This window comes from Globicephala melas, chromosome 7, assembly GCF_963455315.2.
Source record: "Globicephala melas chromosome 7, mGloMel1.2, whole genome shotgun sequence".
NCBI classification, from domain to species: domain Eukaryota; kingdom Metazoa; phylum Chordata; class Mammalia; order Artiodactyla; family Delphinidae; genus Globicephala; species Globicephala melas.
Window position 1 is genome coordinate 32,750,562 of NC_083320.1, and position 17,582 is coordinate 32,768,143.

General features: G+C 38.4%; 1 protein-coding gene across 1 annotated transcript in view; it reads left to right on the forward strand.

Annotated features, from left to right (window-relative positions):
- The first annotated feature begins 7,741 nt into the window (after positions 1–7,741).
- The window catches only part of ICA1L (islet cell autoantigen 1 like), a 69,414-nt gene continuing 59,573 nt past the window's right edge, over positions 7,742–17,582 (forward strand). The window contains exon 1 of the mRNA XM_030854414.2: positions 7,742–7,879. The gene's annotated coding sequence lies outside the window, so the exon portion shown is untranslated. The remainder of the gene's footprint in view (positions 7,880–17,582) is intronic.

The following is a 17,582-nucleotide window of genomic DNA, read 5'->3' on the forward strand; positions in this document are numbered from 1 at the left end:
AAGATAAGTCAGGGAGGGGACTTCCTTGGTGGTCCAGTGATAAAGAATCTGCCTTCCAATGCAGGGGACGTGGGTTCGATCCCTGGTTGGGAAACTAAGATCCCACATGCCACAAGGGAGCTAAGCCTGTGCACAACTACTGAGCTTGTGCGCCACAACTAGAGAGCCTGCATGCCACAAACTACAGAGCCCACGCGCTCTGGAACCCACACACCACAACTACAGAGCCCACGTGCCCTGGAGCCTGTGTGCCACAACTAGAGAGAGAAAACCCACGCACCACAACTAGAGAGGAGCCCGCATGCCACAACTAAAGATCCCGCATGCTGCAACTAAGACCGGATGCAGCCAAAAATAAATAAATAAATAAAATATTTTTTTTAAAAGATAAGTCAGGGAATTCCCTGGAGGTCCAGTGGTTAGGACTCTGCACCTCCAGTGCTGGGGGCCTGGGTTCAATCCCTAGTCTGAGAACTAACGATCTGGCAAGCTGCGTGGTACAGCCAAAAACAAAATTTTTTTTTTAAATAAAGGGAAGTCAGACTCCTTTAAAAATAGCATATAGATTTCATGGTAACCAGGAATCTCTCTCCCACACTTATCCTTGTATATAGATAAAAATTAGATTCTTCAGACAAAACCTTTCAGTCAGTATTAGATAAAAATATTCTGGGCTTCCCTGGTGGCACAGTTGTTGAGAGTCCACCTGCTGATGAAGGGGACGCGGGTTTGTGCCCCGTTCCGGGAAGATCCCATGTGCCGCGGAGCGGCTGGGCCCGTGAGCCGTGGCCGCTGAGCCTGCCCGTCCGGAGCCTGTGCTCCGCAACGGGAGAGGCCACAACAGTGAGAGGCCCGCGTACCGAAAAAAATAAATAAATAAAAAATATTCTAAAATTTTTTTATCATTAGCATTTATCTAAATTCATATATACAAAATATTTAAAGTAAATGTCTTAAAATGTGACTTTAATGGATTAGTATTTCTCAAGCAGAGCACCTCAGCCTCTAAGTAATGTATGGGAAAATCAGTTTGGTCTCATCATTAGACTCTAATGCCATATATCTCACGTGAGGTTCCTATCACAGAGGTCTAGGAAACAACCGCCATAACTTCGCTGCAATTGAGAGCCAGATTAACAGTGGATTAAACCAGGTGGAAGATTAGTTCTCTTGTATGTAGAGGTCCAGAGGCAGTCCAGTGCTGGTATAGTGGTTTTTGTTCCATACTCCTTAGGGACCTGGGCTCCCTCTGCCCCTATGATACGGTCATCATAGCTCACAAGAGCTAGAGCTCCAGGTACATCATTTCTTAAAAGACAGTAATATTTTAATGCCCAAGAAGTGAATAAAGGTAGTTGTAAAATTCACACACAAAGTCTGTTTTTCCCATTTTGTGCAGAATGGTGTAGATTTCATCATATTTGCAGTCTCTGGAAATATAACTTTCAAAGGACAAAGATGAATTTATATTCCTGTTCTGGATGGTCCCTGAATGAATCTTAAGGGCAGAGTTATTTAAAATAACTTTCTTAATGCACCCAACCTGGACTGCTCACAGGTAGTATGCATACACTAGGTGGTTAAAGTAAAGGGTCCTATTTATTAGATGAAAGACTAAGAAGGAAGTGGCATCAAGTCCTGGTCCTTAGCCTATTCTTAACTCTGGTTCCAAGGCAGGATACATTCATGGTTCAGGTATTCTCCTTTGAGATGGATGTAACATTAGTGTCTAAGTCTGTTAGAGGATTGTCTGATTGATCTCTACCAAACTTCTCTTTTTGTGTAACACAAGTGATTAGATCTTATTCCCCAAACAGGAAGAACATGGGAGGCCAACAGAAGCCTAGAAGACTTAAGTCCTTTTAAAACAGTGCTCTCCTACCTCCCATCCTCCATCTTTTCTTCAAAAGTAGGAGTCTCCCTTTCAATAGTCCATTTTCCTCCATTTTAGTCACACCAGAGACAGGGGCCTTACATGGACTTATTTGCTCCTAAGATTTGCTTCAGGAAATGAGTGGAGCTGCTTTTCTCGTGCTGGGAGAAGTTTGGAACCAGACAGTGCAGAGTTCAGGACCTGCAGACCAGTACAGGGTTATTTATGCTGTCTTGCCATAGTAATGCAGTTAATAAACCTGTTGATATTTGTTCAAATTCCTTTTCTTACAGTTTAACAACAAACTTCCTAATTTTAAAATTAGGCCCAAAATGTACCCTAATTGCTGAAAAAGGCATTTAAAAGAATAAGGCTGACTTTCCACCATGTACAGGGTCTCTGCTGGGGTGGAGGAAAGGGAAAAAAAACCCCCAAATGTGTAAGACATGGAGACTACCTTCAAAAAGGTCACATTCTCACATGGGAGACATTCAATTAAAAATTGGTTACAACAGTATCCTAAGTGCAAAGAAAGATGTAAATCTAAGGTAGAAAGGAGCAATTAGCTTTGTGGGGAGCGAGTTGGCTGTCAAGAAAGGCATGTAGAAGAGCGACATTTGAGCCAGATTTGGATAGAAAATTGGTTGGGAAAGTGAAGATGCAGGTTATTTGTGGCAGGGGAAGCAGCACAGAAGCATTAGAAATGATAGCTCAGAAATACTGTGAGGAAGAAAGCATAATATTTCTTCATATGCTAAGTTTAATTTTGTTTTCCTCTTAAATAAAGTGGCCTTCCAGGTCTTATCTAAGACATGAGATCTTATATTGGGAAAAAAACCAAACAAACCTGGCTGTTACGATTACCTAGAGATTATTAGGGTAGAAATCTGAGTTACTTAAGATTTTTAGGAGTTCACCGGTGGCGCAGTGGTTAAGAATGCACCAGCCAATGCAGAGGACACGGGTTCGAGCCCAGGTCCCGAAAGATTCCACATGCCGCGGAGCAACTAAGCCCGTGAGCCACAGCTTCTGAGCCTGCGCTCTAGAGCCCGTGAGCCACAACTACAACTACTAAGCCCACGTGCCACGACTACTGAAGCCCGCGCGCCTAGAGCCCGTGCTCCACAGCAAAAGAAGCCACTAAAAGGAGAAGCCTGCGCAAAGCAATAAAAAGTAGCCCCCACTCGCCGCAACTAGAGAAAAGCCCATGCACAGCAACAAAGACCCAATGCAGCCAAAAATTTTTAAAAAAAGATTTTTATTCTACATAAAATGTTATAATAGCTTAACTGTCAGTAGCTGCCCAATGTTTGGTTTTTTTTTCATATTCTCCTTTGAATTTAGAATGACCATTTTGGAACTGTTGTCAACAATGCATAATAATATATTGGAATGCTTCCTAGCATTATCGGGGGAAAGAACAAATGAAAGTTTTAATTGACATAAAATACACATAATTGAACAAACAACCCTGCAAAATGAAACATACTATCTGGGAATTTCTGATAAGAACATTGAAATCTGTTTATAAAAATTCTTTTGATATATTTTTGAAAAATCAGTTGCTTATAAGGAGAAATATTAATCTTTGTGATGTACTACCATACCTCCTATTCTTAAAGGGGAAAAAATGACACTTTAACACTATGCATGTGCATGGGTATTCAATTAATATCTTTTTATTTAAAAAGCCACTAGTTGGAATCAGGTTTCATTAGACAAGTAATATCCAAACTTTGCTAATCAGAAACTGCCAGGTATAAAAATAGCAGGAATTTTTAAGTCACTTTAATACTGACATTTTTTGACTATCATAGACTTCTAGTAGTAACCATATTAATAATGTTAATTATTTTGTTATATAAGCCAAATATATCTTTAATATAACTTAGTAGAAAAGGAGTTTTTTGGTTAATAGAATTAGATTGGCTATCGTTGGCTATTAGTTCCACTGGTTCGCAGGTTTGAGGAAGTATATTGTCTAATGGCAGTGTCTATAAAAACAGCAAAAAATTATCCCACCATAACAATCATCTGACATTTTATTTTATTTTATTTGGCCGTGCTGTGTGGCTTGCAAGATCTTAGTTCCCCCACCAGGGACTGAACCCCAGCCACGGCAGTGAAAGCACCCAGTCCTAACCACTGGACCACCAGGGAACTCCCATAAAAGATCTTTATTTTAAAGGAGAAGAATATATACGTTAGGTCAAATTATTTGACCAGATTTCATGCAACCAGTAAAATGGCAGAGTAACAATCTGACTTTGGATTTATCTGAGTCTAGAGCTCAAGCTCTTAACCATACATATTCTGCCTATTCTTCAGTCATGCATGAGAACAATGATTTTATACATGCAAAGAATAAATGAGAAAATGTCTTCACCTACATGAAAGAAAGTTTATGTATAAATTTAAATGGCAGTTATTGGTACCAAACTACCATGTTATGTTCAACTTTGCACGTTTTTGCCTTAAAAATTAATTTCAATTTTAGTATACCACTAAATGTATTAGCATAATAATATGTAAATATGTACTTTAAAGATCCATTTCTGTATTTTCATATAGGAATCGTATATAAGCAGAAAGGAACTTTAGAAATTATCCTGTTATTCATATCATTTTAATTATCATGTTATTCATATTAAAGGAAATCACAACCCAAACAAGTTAAATACCTGATGTGAAGGTATACAGTCCATTAGTGATAGAGATAGGAGACATGCTTCTGGGTAATAAAAGACTACAGAGAAATGATCTTGGTTAGGTACAATTTGATCGAAAGTTTAGAAACATGTCAAACAATTCTATGTACAGTCATATGCCTGGACTTATTAATACCAAATAAAGTTCAGTGGTGGTTTCAGGGGGAGGAAATACTTTTTATATGTCTGTAACATTTCACATTAAAAAATAATCACTTCAATAATACTGTCTAATTCTAGCCTTACTTGAATAAACAAAACTGCAGTATGGGAGAGCCAGCACGCTTACCTTGTCACGTTTAAGTAATTACTAGTACGAGCACCTGGGAAGATAGCGTCTCCCTACTCTGACTGCCACTTGCTTGAAAAAATCAGATTACGGGGGGTGGCGGAGGCTGATGAATTGGGAAACTGGGATTGACATGTATACACTAATATGTATAAAATGGATAACTAATAAGAACCTGCTGTATAAAAAAATAAATAAAATTTAAAAATTAAAAAAAAATCAGATTACAAAGTAAGTGGAACACCTTGAAGAAATGGAGCTATTTCCATGACAGCAGGCTCCATGACATCAGGTTCAACAGATCCCTAATCCTTAAGAGTAAAACAGTACAAAAGGGTAGAATTATTAATATGCTTTCTAATATAAGTTGAGGTTTTATTTAGGATATTAACCAGAGGTTTGATTGATGGTGCAGAAATAAAAGTAAAGATCATTGCTCTAAGGAAATCAGGACTCCAGGTTGGGATACCAGATTTGCGGATCTCCACATTCCAAGCCACCTAATGGTCTTTTCTAGTTAGCTTGTGGAAGCCTACAATGGAGGAAAACACTGTTTATACTAGGATAAATCTGATAATATGTTGATAGGATATTAAACAGCAGTTCACTAAATGTTTGTACTTCTTAATGAAATTAAACCCTCCCATATAAAGTGTTTTCATGGTGTTAAATCCTTTCATTTTCTAAAAAAGTTTTTTTAAGAAAAACTAAATTTTAACTACTGCAGTTGCCTCATTTGTTAAGGGACTCGTACAATGCTATTTAAATAGTTCCTACCCATCCAACACCGTGAGTGAGAAGACCTGATTCTTGCCCAGGAAGTGTCAGTAGCTCTACCTTGTTTGCTGACTCCTTTCCTATACTGTGCCCCTACCTGCACACTTTTCTTAGTGACCTATGAAGGAAAGTGATTATGTGTAAATGCTACATTATGTGGCTCAGAGACATTGTATATCTCTGTTAATTTTCCCCAGTTAAGTGAACAAAACCAACAGGTCTAGCCCCAGAATCATTACCCTGACTTCCTGCTGTGTTCCTTGGAGGCCCTTTCTCTGCTTCAGATTGAGTTAAACTTCATCCTGTTGGAAAAAGCACTTCCTAAAATATCCCAAGAAACTTACTATCGTGCATAGTAACAACTGGGAAGTTATCTTGCTTACCATATTAGAATAATTTGTTTTAGGTAATTAATACTGTATACTTCAGTTGTCAATTAGCTATCTTTTTTCTGTTCATTTATTGATTAAATAAACATTCATTCAGAACCGAGTATTAGGCACTGTGCCAAGAGATAAGGCTATGGAAATGCATACGAGGAAGCATCTAATGGGGGAGACAGGCAGGTAAGTACTTACAATACAGTACAGTTGTTGAATTTGAGAATAGAGGGACACCAAGCTTGGCATGAGTGAGTCAGGAAAGATCCGAGGAAGTACAGCAATCGTCATATTTGCCAAATATTAATTCTTACCCTTTTAAGGATCTGGACTTTGAGACTCCGAGGAAAGCTTAGATTCTTTCCTCTAAAAAAAAAAAAAAAAGCCAAAATTTTGCATATTATTTCATGTATTCACCTTGACACCCCATATATCTCAGGGTAAGCATTCCTGGTCTACAGACTTAATATTTTCAGTCCAAATTAACTCTGTAGCATAAATAGCCTACCTGTTTCCCTATTCTAAACCTGCTTTTTTCAGATCTTTAAGTTAAATACTTTGTAATAACATTCTAGAATCTCACCACATCTTTATGTCTTTCATGTTATAGACTTTAGTTACCACCTCAAGCGTCGAAGCGTTTTTCTTTGCTAGCCCATGTCATAGTTGTGATTAATTCGTATTTTGTAAAATTTTAGTTGATAATTTTTGTGTCACCTTTAAAAAGAAAGCACTTTGGGGACTTCCCTGGTGGTCCAGTGGTAAGACCCCGTGCTCCCAGTGCAGGGGGCCAGGGTTCAATCCCTGGTCAGGGAACTAGATCCCATATGCGTGACGCAACTAGGAGTTCGCATGCTGCAACTAATAAGTCCACATGCCGCAACTAAAGATCCTACATGCCGCAACTAAATATGCGGCAACTAAACATGCCGCAACAAAGATCCCCAGTGCCACAACTAAGACCGCGTCACAGCCTAAATAAATAAATTTTTAAAAAAGAAAGCACTTTGGGTTTAAATTATCTTCCACCAATAACATAATTTTACTTTTGCCTTATTTCCAATTTTTTTCCGAGGTTTTTAGGTGCAAATTTTACTTTTGACTCGAAGATTCATTTATGACAAATTATGCTTATGTAAATGTACACTTGAGGTCAGTTATTAACAGTTATTAACTTAATCCTCTTTAAACCTTTGAAATAAGTTACATACAGCACGTGAACGTTTACCGCGTGCGGCCACTGGTGCTGGGAAGCGCCTGAGAGTTCAGGAATGACCGAGGCTCAGAAGCTTCCGTCCTCCGAGGGGTGGCAGCCCAGGGCCCGGCAGGTGCGGTGGGGCTGGGAGGAGGCGGGGGACCCGGGCTCCGGGCTCGGGACTCAGAAGAGGAGCCGAGAATTCCCCCCACTTCCCCACGCCTCGGAGGTCTCCCACTCAGTACCTTATACCGATGTTCTGACCGGTTTGGTGTTTGTCATTAAATGAAGAGGAATTCGGGAAAGGAGGAACAGAGAGGGTCCCGCAGTTTCTTCAAGAACCGGCCGAGAGCCGTGGCTCCCGCGGGGTTACGCGAGAGCCTGAACGGAGTGAACGCGGACGCCGGGGCAGAGGCGCCGAGGGCAGCGCGGCTTTCGCGCTCGCCAAGCCGCGGGGTTTAAATCTCCCGCCTTCCGCAGCCGGAGCCCGACACCTCCACGCTCTGGTGCGGAGGGGCACCGGCTGCGGGTGCGGCTCGGCAGCGGCGCAGGGCTCGCGAGCGGCGGCAGCGGTAACGGGCGCCGGGACCGACCTCCGAGCTGCCGAACGCGACCCGAGGGGGCGGAGGACCGGCGCGTCGCGGCTCCGGCGTCGAGGTGAGTGTCTGCGGCCTCCTCTGGCCCCCTCTCTCCGGGCGGAGGAACGGCCGCGCCCTCCCCGGCGGAGGCTGGGAGGCCAAACCCTTGGTTCCCATGGCGACGCCCCAAGGTCGAGGGGCGGCGGGAAGGGACCGCCACGCGCGCACGCGGTCTCTCGGGGCTTCTCGTCGGCCTTCACGGTTCCCTTGGGGACCCCGGCCCCTGCGGCCTCCGCTCCCGGACGAGGTCCTGTCCGAGCTCCTCCGGGCTTACCCTGGGCAGATCGGACCAAGAGTAGTTTTAGGCGTGGCAGCGTCCCCTCGGGCCGAAGGGAGCTTCCACCCACGCTCGCCCCGGGTAGCGAGCGAACGAGCGCAGGGGCCTGAGGCTTGTTTGGGTGATTTCTCTCGAAGGTGCGGATCGCTTCCATTAGAAGCAGATGCTCACGGCCTTTAGGTGCTTTCCTGCTGACCTCCTTTTTATGTTGTGCTTATTTTCATGTTATTATTTTGTAGTGGGAATGTCTTCCTTACAAACTAAATGGCTAGCAATGGGTAAAAACAAAACACAAGTAAATGTGCGGTTTAAGACAAAGTGCAGAAGGCGCGAGCTCCCGAGGGGTTCCGCGCACAAATCTCTCTGCCTGAGGCCTTTATCCCAGCGCCACGCACCGGTCCGGCTCATGGAAACTGGATCATCTGGTCAGATGCCCAGATGATGTCAGCTGTCAGATACCTGATGCTCTGAGAAAGATGGAGAGTGGAAAAAAAATCCATCCTGGCAACTAACCCGCGATGCTGTGGATTTGCCAGTAGAGGGTGTGGGATTATTTTTCATGTAATAGATGATTTTGATGCACAGAGCATGAAAGCAATCATAAACTCTGGGTCACTGTGAAATAGCTTATTGGGAAGATAACGTTTATCCATCGTTTGGGGTTTTTTCTAAGTATTTATGTATTGATTTATTTGGTCACGACTCAGGCAACGTACTGTAAGGTGATATTACTTTAATCATCTTCACATCAATATTTATGGAGTAACCACAGGTGCCCATCCTTTAGTAGGAGTTAATTATACATTTATTGGCCAAATAAACATCCAATAGTATGTATATATTTTTATATGACCAGGCTTTTTAGTCGTTTTATATTCGTTGTGTATGCCTAATGTACTCAGTATTCTTTGAAATTTCTGTGTTTATTTAATAGTGCAAAATGATTGTACATCTTGACATTAAAACAGTTATGTGCAAGACATTGTTCTAATTACCAGTAATTAACATTAGAGTTAGGTGGTTGCTCAGAGATCAGCCAGTCCAAAGTGCAAAAACTACAAACATTAAGACTGGTGGAAAAACTAGGAAGCCATATTTTTATTAGAAATATTTATTATAAAAATAAAATTTATACCAATGACTGAACTAGGACAAAATATCAAAATATTAAATATCAGATATTAAACAGTATTGTTTTGTTCTACTGTGCTGTCAAACTTTATTTCATTGTGTGGTACATACTATATTAAAATTTTTCCCCTTTCCTTTATAGTTTACCTTTCTCAGTACTCACTGTGCCTCGTTTAAATTTTTATTATTTAACAACAACAGGTGAGGTGTGTGAAGGACTTTTCAGTATGTCTGTGACTGGAAAGATTTCCTCATGTGAACTGGCTTTTGTTATTTAATAACATCCTTATTCCCCTTTTCCCTTGTTTGTTTTTCATTCATCTGTTAGGTTTCTTCCTTTTTTCTGAAGTCAGACTTTTCAAACTTCTTGCATCCAATATTCACCTTCTATGTAATTATTATTATTTTCCTATTGTAGACTCATTTGCAGATAACACTTTAGGTTTTAAAAGAATTTTTTTGTGTGGATTTAGTTTAGATTAAAAAAAAAAACCAAAGCCCCAAAACTGAATTACCACGATAAATAGTTACAACAGCCAACATTAACAACTGTTCACATTGTGTCATATTTCTTTCAAATATTTTTTAAATAAAGAAATAAAACATTTCCAATAAAGCTAAAGTTGTTTTTGTATCATACCCATTCTCTTCCTGCCCACTATATATTGCTCATTTATATTATTCTTTTTTTCTTAATCTTGCTAGAAGCATGTAAATTTTAGTAATTTTTTCAAATGAACCAACTGATTTTCTCTATTTGCTTGTTTTCTATTTCACTGGTTTCTACTCTTATTTTTATTATTTTGTTTCTTCTACTTTGGGTTTACTGTGCTCTTCTTTTTCTAACTTCTTAAAGTGGAAGTATAAATAATTGATTTTGTACCTTTTTTACTTTCATATATTGATAGGTATTTAAAGCTATAAGTTTTCTTCTAAGCATGCTTTAGCTGCATCCCACAAATTTGGGTGTTTTCATTATCATTTAGCTTAAAATATTTTAAAATTTCTCTGTCACCTGTTATTTATTTAGATGTGTTACTTTACTTCCAAATATCTGGGAATTTTTTTTTTAAATAGATCACTGCTATTGATTTCTAAATTAGCATTGTTGGTGTCAGAGGACGTACTCTGCACTATTTCAAAACCTTTAAATTTATTGAGATTTTTTGTTTGTTTGTTTTCTGCCTATCCTAAGGTTTGTCTTGGTGAATGTTCCAGTTACCCTTGGGGAAAAAATTTGTATTCGGCTGGTGGTGGTGGTGGAGTGGTTTATATAAGTGTCAGTTAAGTCAAGTTGGTTGAAAGTGTTGTTCAGATCTTTTAAATCTCCACATGTTTTATGTCTCCTTATTCAGTCAGTTACTCTGGGGGGAGTGTTAAGTCTCTAATTATGATTGTAGATTTGTCTTTTTCTCCCTTTAGATCTGTCAATTTTTTTTCTCATATTTCGTGGCTCTGTTATTAATTACATACATATTTAAGATTGCTATGTCTTTTTGATAAATTGACCCTTTTATTATTACGAAATGGTCATCTTACCTCTGAAAATACTTTTCACCTGGAAGCCTGTTTTGTCTGACATTAATATAAGCTTAATGTTTGTCTCATATCTTTTTTATCCTTTTCCTTTTAACTCATCTGTATTTATGTTTAATGTGTGTTTCTTATAAACTACATATAGTTGGGTTGTACTACTTGTTATCTAGTCTTACAGTCTGCCTTTTAACAGTATTTATATCATCCACTTATGTTTTTGTAATTGTTTTCTGTGTTTGGATTAAGCACAAAATATTGGTGTTCTTTTTCTGTTTTCCTACTTACTCTTTGGTCCTCTTTCCTGCCTTCTTTCTAGTAAATTGAGTTTTTTTTTAATATATTCTACTTTTTCTCCTCTCTTGACTTTTTAGTTTTACCTCTTTGTGTTATTTTTTTTTATTGATTGTGCTAGAGATCACAATATGCATCTTGAATTTATAAAGCCTATTTTCAAATATATTCTAGTACTTCATGAACAATGTAAGAGTATTACAACTTAGACTTCCATTTATCATCTTTTTATCTTTTCTTCTGTTATACATTTTACTTCTACATATGCTTTATATTTTTAAAGAATCAATACTCTTTTAGTGAAATTTAAAGATGCACATGTATATTTTTGAAACTTGCTTTGTGTTTATCAGTATATATTTACCCTTTTTGATTTCTCTCTTGCTTCCTATAGAACTGAGTTTCTATATATTATCATTTTCCTTCACCCTAAAGAATATTTAGGATTTTTAGTACTGTAGGTCTGTGTGGGACAAAGTCTTTCAGTTTTTATCTGTCTGAAATTTTATTTTCCTTTCATTTTTGAAGGATATTTTTATTGGGTATAGAATTCTTGGCCAGCTTTTTTCAGGACTTAAAGATGTAGTTCACTTGTCTTTTGTCCTCTTTTTTTTTTTTTTTGGTCAAGCAGTTTCCTTCTCTTCCTACTGTTCTGCCAAAGATGAAAGGAGTCATGAGTCCTAGGCAGGACTATTCACTTTCTGGATTTAAGTTCATTAGCTTTTTTTTTTGGCATCCTCAGCTCTCTGATTGGCTTTAAGAAAACACATAATTTTGTAGGTTATCTATCAATAGTTTATTCTCATTGTTAGGATGGGAGTTCTCTTAACTTTCTGAAGTAGAAGTGGAATACCAGTACAATACTGATTTAATTAATATTACTTAAAAATCCCTTTATTACTCTTATTTTCCAGATTTTTGAAAATTGGTGAGTTGTAGTGAACAAGCACTTTCCTACATTACTGGTACTGGGCATAAAAATTGGTATAATCTCTATGGAGGACAATTTAGCAAAATGAGAACAATTTAAAATGCATAAACGCTTTGATTCAGCCCTTATGCTTCCAGGAATTTATTTTATAGGTGTACTTGCATGTATTTAAATATATATATATATTTTTTTTTTTTACTAATTTTAGCATGGTTTGAAATAATAAAATTCTGGAAGCAATCTAAATATCCATCAATAATAGACCAGTCAAGTAGATTATTGTACATCCATACACATGGAATGTTATATATCCATTAAAATTGTATTTCAGCTACGTAGAAAATTCCATGTTATATTCTTTTTCCTTTAGTACTGTACAGTCTCACTTTTATCCATTCTCTAATGTGGCTGAAGAGATGCCTGAGGCCAGGATAAACTATTTAATTTGTAGGTGGCCCTCTTTTTTTCTGTCTAGATGCTAGTAGCATTCTTTCTTTACCCTTAAAATTCAGCAACATTCCACAGCATGTCTTTTTTTTTTTTTTTTTTTTTTTTGCGGTATGTGGGCCTCTCACTGTTGTGGCCTCTCCTGCTGCGGAACACAGGCTCCGGACACGCAGGCTCAACGGCCATGGCCCACGGGCCCAGCCGCTCTGCCGCCTGTGGGATCCTCCCGGACCGGGGCACGAACCCGTGTCCCCTGCCTCGGCAGGCGGACCCCCAACCACTGTGCCACCAGGGAAGCCCCCCACAGCATGTCTTATTCTTGATCATTCTCTATTAATTTTTCTTGGAACACGGTGAACCCTTTCAATTTTCAGCTTTTTTTTTGTTTTGTTTTTTTTCAATTTTCAGCTTTATATTCTTGAATATTTTGGCTGTTCCATATGTCTGTCCCTCTCTAAGAATATTTCTTACGTTAGATCTCAATTGTTTATCTTCCAAATCTATACATCATATTGTTCCGTCCAACCACTTTGTTTGAATCTAACCACCTTTATCTTGTAATCTTCATTCTGAATGATTTTCCCAGGCTCGTCATCCGTGTTATTCACTTAGTTTTCTGAAGTATCTATTCTACTTGGAATTGTTTCTAATGCAGTTTCAAGTTCTGTGGTATTTTTTTCCTCTTCTTTTTCTTTATATCTTTTGCTTCCTTCAGCTCTTTTTTAAAAATCTCTTTTATGGAATATTATTCCATTTATCTACAGGCAGAGCAGTTTTTCTTTAAACCTGTTTTATGAAGCAATTTTTCAAATTTATATATAATTTTCTCTTTCTCACGTTACGGTCCCTCCTTTTCTTATAGTGCTACTTTTTCATGTTATTTATTTTTCATGTTATTTATTGTTGAAAGGAGTAGTTCTATTTTGCCCTACTTTTTGCCCAAGAGTAGTATAAGTAGTTTTATATAACCCTGTACCATGGAATAACTAGCCCTTGGAATAACTGCCTTAGAGGCTGAATAGGTAGGTGACTGGGTACATTATCTTGATCTCTTCTTTAACTGGCTTCTTGGTGACAGTTTTTGGGTTTTTTTTTTGCGGTACGCGGGCCTCTCACTGTTGTGGCCTCTTCCGTTGTGGAGCACAGGCTCCGGACGCGCAGGCCCAGCGGCCATGGTTCACGGGCCTAGCCGCTCCGCGGCATGTGGGATCTTCCCGGACCGGGGCACAAACCCGTGTCCCCTGCATCGGCAGGTGGACTCTCAACCACTGCGCCACCAGGGAAGCCCTTGGTGACAGTTTTCATATGCTCTCTTGTAGCAGTTTCCCACAGCATATGTTAATCACTGGTTCCAGAGGCAGGTCAATGCTGATATAGCTCTGATTTTTCTAGGGTACTTTTGTCTACTATAGAAGGTTGACTACCAGCTTGTTGTTTCTGTTTCCCTACAGCCATGCCTTGCCCCTTGGCAGGGAAAATTAAAACTATCCTGGCCATTCTAGGTTTTAGGGAGCCCAATACATAATACCTCTCACCTTTTTGTTCCCTCTTGAGATTGAAACCAATTCAGATGTAGTCAAAGACCTAGGCAGATGGAAATAAAATATCAGCTTTATTATTGAGAGAACTGTTAGAGGGTGTGTATCATGTCAATGGTCTTTTAATATTTCTGTCCCCTAGTCCAGACCTGGAAGAGTCCACTCAAGGGAAAGTTTGGGTCTTCATACTAGACACACTTACCTAAGACTTTTGCCTCACACTGATTAGGTCACAAGTGATGAGTAAAAGGTTAAAAAAGGACTAAATTCACTAATTTTATGACTTGATACATTAGCTCTACCCAGTCAAGAAATGTGGACCAATGGTTAATTCACCCGTCAGGCTTCTCGCTGTAGGGGAGAAAGGGCAAGAGGCTGGGAATATTTATAGAAAATTTCTCCTCACAGAAACCGGAAGAGCTTAAAACGAAGCATTCCCCGCCTTAAACATAATGATCTCTTCTTCAGTAGTCTTCTTTGCTAGCCTGTGATAATATAGGCACCAAGTAAACTGCCTACCTCTTCCTTAAATCTGGCTGCTATGCCTTTAAGAATTCATGTTTTCAAGTTAATTAATTATTGGAATTGCTCTTCAGGACCTAATCTATTTGCCAAAACCAAATCTGCTTCAGTCTAGATGAGATGCATGGTCATCCTCTTTGAATCTGATGCAAACTTCATTGTATCTGACATTTACTCATTGGCATCAGTGCTATGAGATGTGGCAATTTTTTCCCCATGGGGGACCTGATTTAATGAATAGAAGGTTTTATTTATTTATTTATTTATTTATTATTGAGATATAGTTGATATAGAATATTATATAAGTTACAGGTGTATTATATAAGTATTCTATATGATATAGAATATTATATAAGTTACAACAATTTTTAAAGGTTATACTCCACTTATAGTTATTATAAAACATTGGCTGTATTTCCTGTGTTATACAATATATCCTTCTAGCTTATTATTTTATAAATAAATATTATTTTATTTTAGAAATAAATACCTCTTAATCTCCTACCCTTATTTTTCCCCTTTCCCCTTCCCTCTCTCTACTGGTAACCACTAGTTTGTTTTCTGTATCTGAGTCTGTTTCCTTTTTGTTATATTCACTAGTTTCTTTTATTTTAGATTCTACTTATAAGTGATATCATACAGTATTTGTCTTTCTCTGTCTGACTTATTTCACTTAGCATAATAACCTCCAAGTCCATCCATGTTGTCGCAAATGACAAATTTCATTCTTTTTTGTGGCTGAGTAGTATTGTATTTATGTACACCACATTTTCTTTATCCATTTATCTGTTGATAGACACTTAGGTTGCTTCCATATCTTGGCAATTGTAAGCAATGATGCTATGAATGTTGGAGAGTACATGTCTCTTTTCAGATAGTGTTTTTCTTTTTTTCTGATATATACCCAGGAGTGAAATTGTTGGGTCATATGGTAGTTCTATTTTTAGTTTTTTAAGAAACGTCCATACTGTTTCATAAAACAGAGGGAGAGAGACAGAGGGAGATTAGACACATACACAGAGGAGAAGGTGATGTGAAGACAGAGATTGGAGTTATGTTGTTATTAGCCAAGGACTGCCAGCAGCCATTAGAAGGTAGAAGAGGGAAGAAAGTATTCTTCTCTAGAGTCTCCCAGAAAGTACAGCCCTGCTAATACCTTGATTTAAGACTTCTGGCCTCAAGAACTGTGAGATAATAAATTTCTATCCTTTTAAGCCACCAAGTTTGTGGTAATTTGTTACAGCAGCCATAGGAAATTAGTATATTGATCATACCACTACATTCTTTTATATTTTCTTATCTCTTTGTGGATTTCTTTTCATTTGTTCCACTGCTCTATGGTTCTGGTGCCAGTACCATTCTGTTTTAATTAGTAAGGTTCACATTCAGGCTTATTTTTTCAAGATAATTGTCATTTTGTTAAAGTACATGCCCATTACTTTTAAAAGTCAAATATTAAAGGATTATAATGTTTAAAAGCAGTTCTTCCAATCCTGCTCCAGTTCCAATCTCCAGTGTCGTGTACCTTCAACCCTTTTGCTTTCTCTTGTATTTTCTAAATCACATGTTTATATGCTACATTTTGATTTATTAATTTAAAGCATTATCTACTAGGACTTAGCTCTCCTTCACCATCACAATCTAACCCCATATTACAATTTTTATTAAATCAAATAAGTGTTTATGTTACTGTGAACTAACAAGTATTTTTAAAACTTAGTCAAAAAAATATTACTGAGACTGATGTCAAAGAGCATACTGCCTATATTTTCTTCTGAAGTTTTATGGTTTCAGGTCTTATATTTAACTCTTTAAATTTATTTTTGTGTATCATTGAGAAAGTAGTCCAGTTTGATTCTTTTGCACATAACTGTCCAGTTTTCCTAGCACTATTTATTAATGAGGCTGTCTTTTCCCCAATCTATATTCTGCCTCCTTTGTCAGATTAATTGCCCATGTAAGTGTGGGTTCATTTCTGGGCTCTGTGTTCTGTTCCGTTGATCTATGTGTCTGTTTTAGTGCCAATACCATACTGCTTTGATGACTGTAGCTTTGTAGTATAGTTTGAAATTAAGGTGCATGATACCTCCAACTTTGTTCTTTTTTCTCAAGATTGTTTTGGCTATTCAGGGTCTTCTGCGTTTACATACAAATTTTAGAATTATTCTAGTTCTGTGAAAAATACCATTGGTATTTTGTTAAGATTGCATTGAATCTGTAGATTTCCTTGAGTAGTATGGTCTTTTTAATAATATTAATTCTTCTAATCCATGAGCACAGTTTATCTTTCCATCTGTTTGGGAAGTCTTTGGTTACTTTCATCAGCATCTTACAGTTTTCTGAGTACCAGATTTTTACCTCCTTAATCAGATTCATTTCTATGTATTTTATTCTTTTTGATGTGATTGTAAATGGGATCATTTTCTTTCTTTTTTTTTGGCTGCATCGGGTCTTAGTTGCGGCAGACAGGATCTTCACTGAGGTGTGCGGGATCTTCCATTGCAGTGCGCAGGCTTCTCTCTAGTTGTGGCATGCGGGTTTTTTTCTCTCACTAATTGTGGTACATGGGCTCCAGGGCGCACGGGATCTGTAGTTGTGGCGCATGGGCTCCAGAGCACATGGGCTCTGTAGTTTGTGGCACACTGAGGCATGCTAGTTCAGTACTTTTGGTGCGTGGGCTTAGTTGCCCCACGGCATGTGGGATCTTAGTTCCCTGACCAGGAATCGAACCCATGTCCCCTGCATTGGAAGGTGGATTCTTTACCACTGGACCACCAGGGAAGTCCCTAAATGGGATCATTTTCTTAATTTCTCTTTCAGATAGTTCTTCGTTAGTGTATAGAAATGCAACAGATTTCTGCATATTAATTTTGTATCCTGCAACTTTACCAAATTCATTAATGAGTTCTAATAGTTTTGTCATGGTATATTTAGGATTTTCTATATATCGTATCATCTTACCTGTAAACAGTGACAGTTTTTCTTCTTCCTTCCCAGGAATGATTTGGATTCCTTTTATTTATCTTTCTTCTCTGATTACTGTGGCCAG